The 7,935-nt window shown below is 40.2% G+C and overlaps 1 protein-coding gene across 1 annotated transcript in view; it reads left to right on the top strand.

Annotated features, from left to right (window-relative positions):
* Positions 1-3,741: 3,741 nt before the first annotated feature.
* FMO1 (flavin containing dimethylaniline monoxygenase 1) overlaps positions 3,742-7,935 on the top strand; it is a 35,235-nt gene continuing 31,041 nt past the window's right edge. Inside the window, exon 1 of the mRNA XM_014845176.3 lies at positions 3,742-3,904. The gene's annotated coding sequence lies outside the window, so the exon portion shown is untranslated. The remainder of the gene's footprint in view (positions 3,905-7,935) is intronic.

Raw genomic sequence — 7,935 nt, 5'->3', positions numbered from 1 at the left:
CAGGATGATGAATCAATAAAAAAAATCATTTATCATTTCTTCATTTTCCAGCGTCTGTCTTATATCCAAGATAAAATATCATGTTAGTCAATTTTGGTCCCTCTGTACACACCAAAAACAGAACTGATCCCCAGGGTACTAAAAAGTTGCTGAACTACAAGTTGTCAAAGAAGATTCAAAAATGCTTTTAATATGTTTGTGTCTAATAAGATAATACAAAGTTTGATTCATGTATTGTATCTAATAAGGTAATATACAAATGTATTAATGTCATTAATAAATATTACATAAATTTAGGTATTAAAGAATCTAAATAAGAGTGAGAACTGCATTTGTTGGGGAAAAAATGTCCTCATAAGCACCTGGAGGGAAAAAGAGAGACTTGAGGTTTGGGCAGAATAGGGTTCTTTAGGAGAAAAGAGAGAAATGTTCAAGTTATTTAAAAGAGGAAGGAAGAAAAGAAAGGCAGAACTAAAAGGAAGAATAGAGCCAGTGGGATAGCAGAATGCAGTGTAGAGTACACTGCTCTCCCTGTGACTCCTTGAATATTCCATAACGTTATCAAACACAAGAAATCTTTAGTGGACATGAACTTTTCGTGGAATAGCTAAGCTCTGTACTTATATTGGTATGGGACAGAACAATAGCAGCACAGTCAGGGGCCAATGCAGACACAGAGAAGACATTAAGAAGGAAGCAGAAGTAAGGAGAGGACTGTGAAGTTGAGGGCATGTGCCTAGGGACAAGGAGACCCCATCCACTATGCAAGCTACATATATTATATTTCAAATAAGTTCTCAGATTGCCTAAGCCTTAGATTTCTCAAAAGGATCTGTGTATCACTAGAAAGACCTGCTTGGAGTCCTGACTCCTATAAGACTCAAAACATCATGAGAAACCCTGGATATCCCCTCGAGCAAGGAGCTAAGGCCTGCAGTTCATTCATTCCTTGAACATTTATTGAGCACCCACTGTACGTCAGGTACTGTGCTATGTCTGGGAACACGCAGATGAACAAGAAAAACCAGATGCAAACTTGTGAGGTTTAGATAGCTGGGTTCTGTAGCATTTACAAAGCGCTTCCACAATTACTATCTCCCTCATCCCTACCACAACCTAGTGTGTTAGGCAAGGCAAGGATGATGATCCCATTCTACAGGTAAGAATACTGAGGAAGTCTGATTCCTTGCTATTGTCCTTCCTGCTTCACCCCACTATGCTATGTTAAATATTTCACCATGTGAGCATTTCCCATTAATTACAAACTTGTTAGGCAGTTAGAGGACAGAATCTTAAGTGATAGGATGGTTTCTAACTCACTGTTGCAGGCTTTCCCACAAGATTATCATCAAGCTACAGAGACATTTAAGGGAACTCTAAAGGAAAATGGCTGCTGTTTGCTCTAGTCCTTCGATGGTAGAGGTGTGAGTCATGGGTCATCACTGTTGGCAGAGAAAAGATGCATTTCAAGCAAAATAATTGGCCTTAAGTACTCTCTCCATCTTCCCTCTCAGTGTTACTATTCTGCAAGTGTGTTCTCACAAAAAGAAAAAGAACAAGCTCAAGGTGAAAGGGACATAAGGAATTACTCCCTCTTAAGAACATGTGCATTAAAATAAAAACAAACCAAAAAAACTACAGAAGAAGCCCCTGTGGGGAAAACCTGTAGGTAGGGAGCCTCTTGATGCTTTTTGTATTTTAGAGTTGAGGGGTAGGGCGTTGTGATTGTTTCAATTTTGTTTTTGGAGGGAGAAAGAAAAAAATTGTACTGGGTAGGTCCAATTTACAACTGAGACTAAAACTAAGTAAATTCTATGCTCTCTTTGAACTCTAAGATTCTATGTCTGTAAGTATGAATCAGAGCAAAGGAAGAAAGGGGAGGAGGTGAGACTTCAGATGACTTAGAAATACAATGAAGATGCCAAGAAACATCCCTCTCATGCATCAGTCAACAGAAGCTGGGCACGATGCATTAACAACCAATCCCCAAATCTCAAGGCCTGGAAATAAAACAAAGATTATTTCTCCTTCATGTTATATATCCACAGGGGCTAGGCTCTGCTCAGCAGTCACCCAGGCATTCAGGCTAATGGAATAACCATGTTGAAAGTTGCTGGTTACGGAGCTGAAGGAAGAGAAAGTGCTATGGGATCTCGCATTGGGAATTAAAAGCTCTGAGCCCAGAAAGGACGCATGTTACTTTGGCTCACGGTCATTGGCCAGAATAGTCACATGTTCCCAAACCACTAAAGGACCAAGAAGTTTAATCCTACCATGTGCCCAGAAGGCAAAAAGTCCAAAATATTTCCTAAAGGGCATTATTGTCTACCAATCTGGCTTCTTAGGTCTGCTTCAAAAAGGGACCTGGATTACTTTCCCTGTCCCATGACCTCAGGTACAACCAATTGACAATAAGCCCTAAAAACAGCAGAAAGTGAAGGTGCCATTGAAGGCCAGTCTTCTCAATTTTAATTACTATAAGACTCTTGTTGAGTATGGAAAATTAGATGATATAATAAATGATGTTTATGCTCAACCAACGCTTTAAAGTTCTTTGTCTCTACTTACGTTAGCAGCCTGCCTACTAAGGGGAATCCCTCTGTGTGCACCATGTACATATCATGATAAGTGCCTAAAAATTGGAATTTGGGACACTAATTGTGGCCCCTGCTCTCAAGGTGTCCCTGACTCAAAGTTAAACATATTTTGGTTTTCAAAAGGACACTTGAACTAATAGCAGTCTTGAAAGCTTACTTTCTGGGTAAGAAGTAAGCTTTGAAATCATCAAAATATGATCATCTTCATAGGTACAGGAAAGCAGCTGAACTCACCAGAGCTAACAATGCTGTCTCTGTGCCAAGTCTTTAATAAGCAGGAAATAAGGCAAAGGGTGAGTCTAATGAGCAAGCCACAGACTCAGGGACACACAGGCTTTCTGGACGCAGGGCCAAAGTGTTTGGTTATACCGTATCGAAAACCAAGAAAAAAAGATTTATTCTTCCAGAACCTTCCCTCTGCTTCAGTCTTACCAATCTGTCCTAGAGTTTACTCCTAGAGTACTGTGGGAGTCACTTCAATGTTACAAATCAATAATCAAGACACCTTCTCTGGTCTGTCAACGACATCATCATCATTATCACCATTGTCATCGCCATTTGCAGAGTGAATACTATGGACAAGACTCTCCACATAGATTCTTATCTAATCCCCACCACAACCCCCTGAGGCAGATATTACCATGCTTATTTTAAACTGATGAAACTGAAGCTTTAAAAAGTTATAGAATTTTCCCAAGATTACTCTGATAACAACTGGTGAAAAAAATACTTGAACCCAGGACTTGTGACTCCAAAGGTCATGTTCCTCCAATATATTTGTCATGTTTCCCAAGTGCCCGGGCAATAATCTACACTTTAAACAGCTTTAAGAATTGAATTTAACAATACGGGTGATATATGATTTTCAAATAATAATTTTCTTTAAATGTGAAATGGATCAAAACCCTTAAAAGTGAATCTTAGATGTGGCAGCTGTTGACATGATTGTCTTATTTTATTCTCCCTCCTTTGAGGGTGAAATTCATGAACAATGCAGATACTTTTGTGACTCCCTACTTAATTTCTATTTTGGAGGGACAAGAGTGAGTCTAAAGTGCATATCAGCAGTGCTTCTCTCAGCATTTCACTGTTGCAATTAATCAAGTTAAAATGTAAACAAAGGCTAACCTTAGGTTCCCAAATTCTACATAACATTCCTTATCTCTTAGACAGGCTTCATCCAGTGTGCTGGGGACTCCCAGGCCAATACTGGCTCGCGCTCACGCTCATCCACTTCAATTTCTGCTACATCCAGAGTCCCAACCGTGCCCGGGCCCTCACAGCACCAGGAATTCCAAGTACCTAGAGTAAGTAACCAGATATAATCTGTAATTCCTTTGGAGTAGGGAGGGGGGCCCAGATTTTTTCCTGTTTTGTTATTGCGTGTCAGGAGAGAATCACCTCACCAGAATGCCACTCCCTCAGTCTCTGCCCTGGGGAAGCTATGAAGCCACTCTCTGCCCCAAGGTACAAAAAGAACAGTAAATGTTTGAGTACTTGTAACAGGACAGTAAAGACAGATATTATCAAGTCTTCTGTGTACACTGGCAAGTACACTGCTGGGTAGATTAAATGGTTAATCAAAAGGGAAAATTGAATTCCTAATGCAAAGGGAAATCAGTCATTTTTCTTAAGAGTTTCCATTAATATCTTCTAACATGGTGTCAGACAGTTGTTTGGGGGTTTGTTTACCAAATGTTGGCATTTGGTAGAAATTGGGAGAGAGAGGCAATCCCCCTTTGAAATCTGACTTGTACACATCGACATGTTGTCCTTTTTCCTGTTCTTAAAAGTGTTTCATTCTATACATTGTGCATAGATGAGCATGCATTATGTGCGTTCCATTCTATGAATTATGACAACATTTCTTGATTTGCATACTATTGTCAGATCTTTTTTGCTGATTCCACTCCCAGCTGAGTTCACAAGATTATAAATTTCAAGGGTTTTGAAAATCTGTTGTAAACATCCAATTTAAGGGCATCTGATTTACAGATGGAGAAACTAAGTCTCAATTCTTTGTTATTGGTTTCCCCTCCAGCCTAAGGAATTTCTATGGCACTGCAAATTTAGAACCTGAAAGAATTTTTCTTATCTGGTGGTTGTGGTTAGGAACAGGCTAGAGGAGGCAGGGAACAGCTGCTGGAGGATAGAAATCCCAGAACACGGCCCTGCTCTGACCCGAGTTTCTTACCTGTTTGTGCTTGTTTGTTCCCAGGGGCTAAGTGGGCCTGTCACTCACCCTCAATCGCCATCCAGCTAAGTCTATCTCTGATTGCTCCTGAAATGCATGGCCCACTTATGGACATTGTATCATTGTGCATTCATGCCAGTATCCATGGGCTAAGAGTGTGTGTGTGTGTGTGTGAGAGAGAGAGACACACACACAGACAGACACTCAGACAGACAGAAACAGGGGAAGAGAAAGAGGGATGGAGATATAGGTAAAAGACTGGATGCAAGTCTGACAGCACCAATGAAGGTGGCGTCCTAAGGAAACATAATAGGTGACTCACACTGGAAACTGTTAAGAAACACACGTTAATTGATACAGTGCTGGACTCAGATACAGGATAATTTGCATTTTCCTGACACCAATAGATGAGGTCTCCAGGTCAATTAAAAAAAAATATCGAGAATAAGACTCTAACCCAGAGCTTCCCAAACTTTGCAGGTTCACGGGGCCCGTTAATGGATAAGTAATCCTTTCACAGTGCCCCCAGGCTATTGCTCCTCATTTAAGTCAAGTCCAAACAACTTAAGTATTTCTGTTCTTACAGCTTTATAGTTGTCTGAAAAAATACTACACACATTGAAAGAAAAACAATACTTTTATTTTATTCTTGAATAATCACAGTTACTTAACAATGAGGTTTATGTGCCTGCTGGGCACTGCACAACTTCTCAACCTTGAAATCAAATCAGACATCATCTCTTCATTTCCCATTCCACCTTGACCAATTTTCGTGCAGTACTTGCTTTGATTAGCAGGCATTTGGTTCTGCCCAGAACATCCATAAGATATTTGGTCCACTCCAAAAGGTCCTTGATACATGGTTATGTTTGGTCTTGTCCAAAATATCCATGGAGACATTGGGTCCATGCCAAAAGGTCCTTGATATTTGGTCCTGTCTAAAACCATTTGGCATGAACCAAATATGCCCATGTTGGTTTTGGACTGGAGCAAATGTCAAGGACCTTTTGGCACGGACCAAATGTCTAATGGGCCAAATGTCTTATGTTTTGGACAGGACCGAATATCCAGCAAGGCTTGCTTTTTAATATTGCAACTGCCCAAAACCCAGCTTTGCAAAGATCTGATGTCATCAAGTGGAACACAGCCCTATCTGCTATTAAAGCAGTGAACTATTTTCATCTAATACTTCGCTTGGTATTCAATAGATGTGGAGTATTACTGTGCTTTCCTCAAAATTTTCAAATAACTTACAGCACCTCTGCACACAATTTTGGGAATGACAGCACTAGCCTCATGTTCTGACCCCCTCCCTATATGATCCTAATAGACTAAACTGGGCACTCAATCTGATTTCGGTACATTACATATTTGCATTTTACTTCTTTGAAGCAGAGGAAGCAGTATAAAATGCCCAGGGGAAGAATAGCAGTTTCTGACCCCGTGGTTAAAAATTGGCAACCATTATGCAACTTGATGCAGGGTCGGTGAGCCGAGGAGTCAAAAGAAAGATTTCTTAGACTCTTAAGATCTGGCAGTAGTGCTCTTTTATTTAGAGAATAGTGTGGAATAGCATGGGGACAGGACCCATGGGCAGTCAGAGCTTCTGCTGCCACTGCTTCTGCTGCCCCCGCTGGCATGGGGACAGGACCCATGGGCAGGCAGAGCTGGTGCGTGGGGACAGGACCCACGGGCAGTCAGAGCTCCTGCTGCTGCCCCGAGTTGAGGGTTAGAGCTAAATTTAAGGCATAGGTATGTGAGTTATCTCTTTACAAGACAAAGAATATGTAAAAAAGTTAAAATGGTATCAGTGCCCGTATGGTCTGGCCATTTGGCGGTCCCACAACTTTTAGATAAGAATCAAACCGGATTGAGTAAATGGCAGAAGTCACGGCTTGAATTTTATCCTCTGCTAAAGACAAAGGAGGATTTGTGTGTGGGGGGGGGGGGGGCGTCAGTTACATGAGGTTGCCAGACAGTAACCAACTTAAGTTCTTGCCTCTGGCATTGATTAAGAGCTTCTAGAGATAAGACCATCCCCCCTTCTTCCTGGCAAAGAGAGGGAGGCATCTTCACAGATAGAGGTTTCCCTTAGAAATGTAAATGTTTCCCAGCAAAGGGGCAAACAAATTCCACTCCTTGGAGCCTGAATCTCATCTGTAGTTTTAAAACTAACCAGCCTAAAAATCCTCATCACAACTGACAGTGATTTTCCAACTCATTTGGTAATTTTGTGTTGCTTAAATTATTTTACTTGTTATTTTTTATAAATTCACTTTCATCCAGTGACACTTACGTTACCAAGTTAGTCATATTTTCTTAATTTTTATTACTTATTTCTTTTATATTTAGTCAGTTTGAGGAGGCTTTTTTCATTAAAATAACAATAATAAGAAGAAACACGTTGCTTTTAAAACCTCCAACAAAGAAATGACCAAATTTTTACTAAATATTCACATAAACAGCAATAACATTTTAAATGTTATGTTTGCATTAGCACGTGCAAAAGCATGCCAGCAATCAGTGGCACTCACGCACTTTTCACCCTACTAAAATTTCCTACTGTGTTATCAATCACTCTGCCTGAAAGCACAGCAGTCAGGGACTGGAAATGATTTTTGGTTAAAAAAAATAAGAAAGGAGGACAAAACTTTCTCTAAAAAGCACTTAATTTTTTAATCATTTTGGTTCATGTAATTATCAGTGCTTGAATGCGTGGTTGGACGCGTTCGGTGTCATCAGCATGTGAAGGCAGCTGCTCCCTTGGGTGCCTGTGTGCTCACATATTCTCATGTCTGCTTTCCAAACATCAGAACAACTCAAATGAGACTAAGCAGATTTGAATGAAAAAATTAAAGACAGAAAGGAAAAGCCCTCAAGAGCGACTTTGAAACCCATTTTGTGCCCTCGTTTTTTCTTTTTCTCTCTTCCCCTTTCTCTCACCATCTTCCTTTTATTTCTCTACTTATTTCCCTCACTTGCTAGAAGACAACCTTTAGATATACATTTCTAGTTTACCCCGATGGCTCTGATTCCAAATATTCTGTAACTTTGTCTTTGTAAATAAACCCAAAATTGTCAAGGCAGATATCCAAGAAAATATCAGATTAAAGAAAAATCTCCTGAAGATGTAGAAATAACATA

Source organism: Equus asinus, chromosome 25 (assembly GCF_041296235.1).
Source record: "Equus asinus isolate D_3611 breed Donkey chromosome 25, EquAss-T2T_v2, whole genome shotgun sequence".
In the NCBI taxonomy this organism is placed as follows: Eukaryota; Metazoa; Chordata; class Mammalia; order Perissodactyla; family Equidae; genus Equus; species Equus asinus.
Note: the sequence above shows the minus strand (reverse complement) of the source record. Positions and strands in the feature narration are given on the sequence as shown.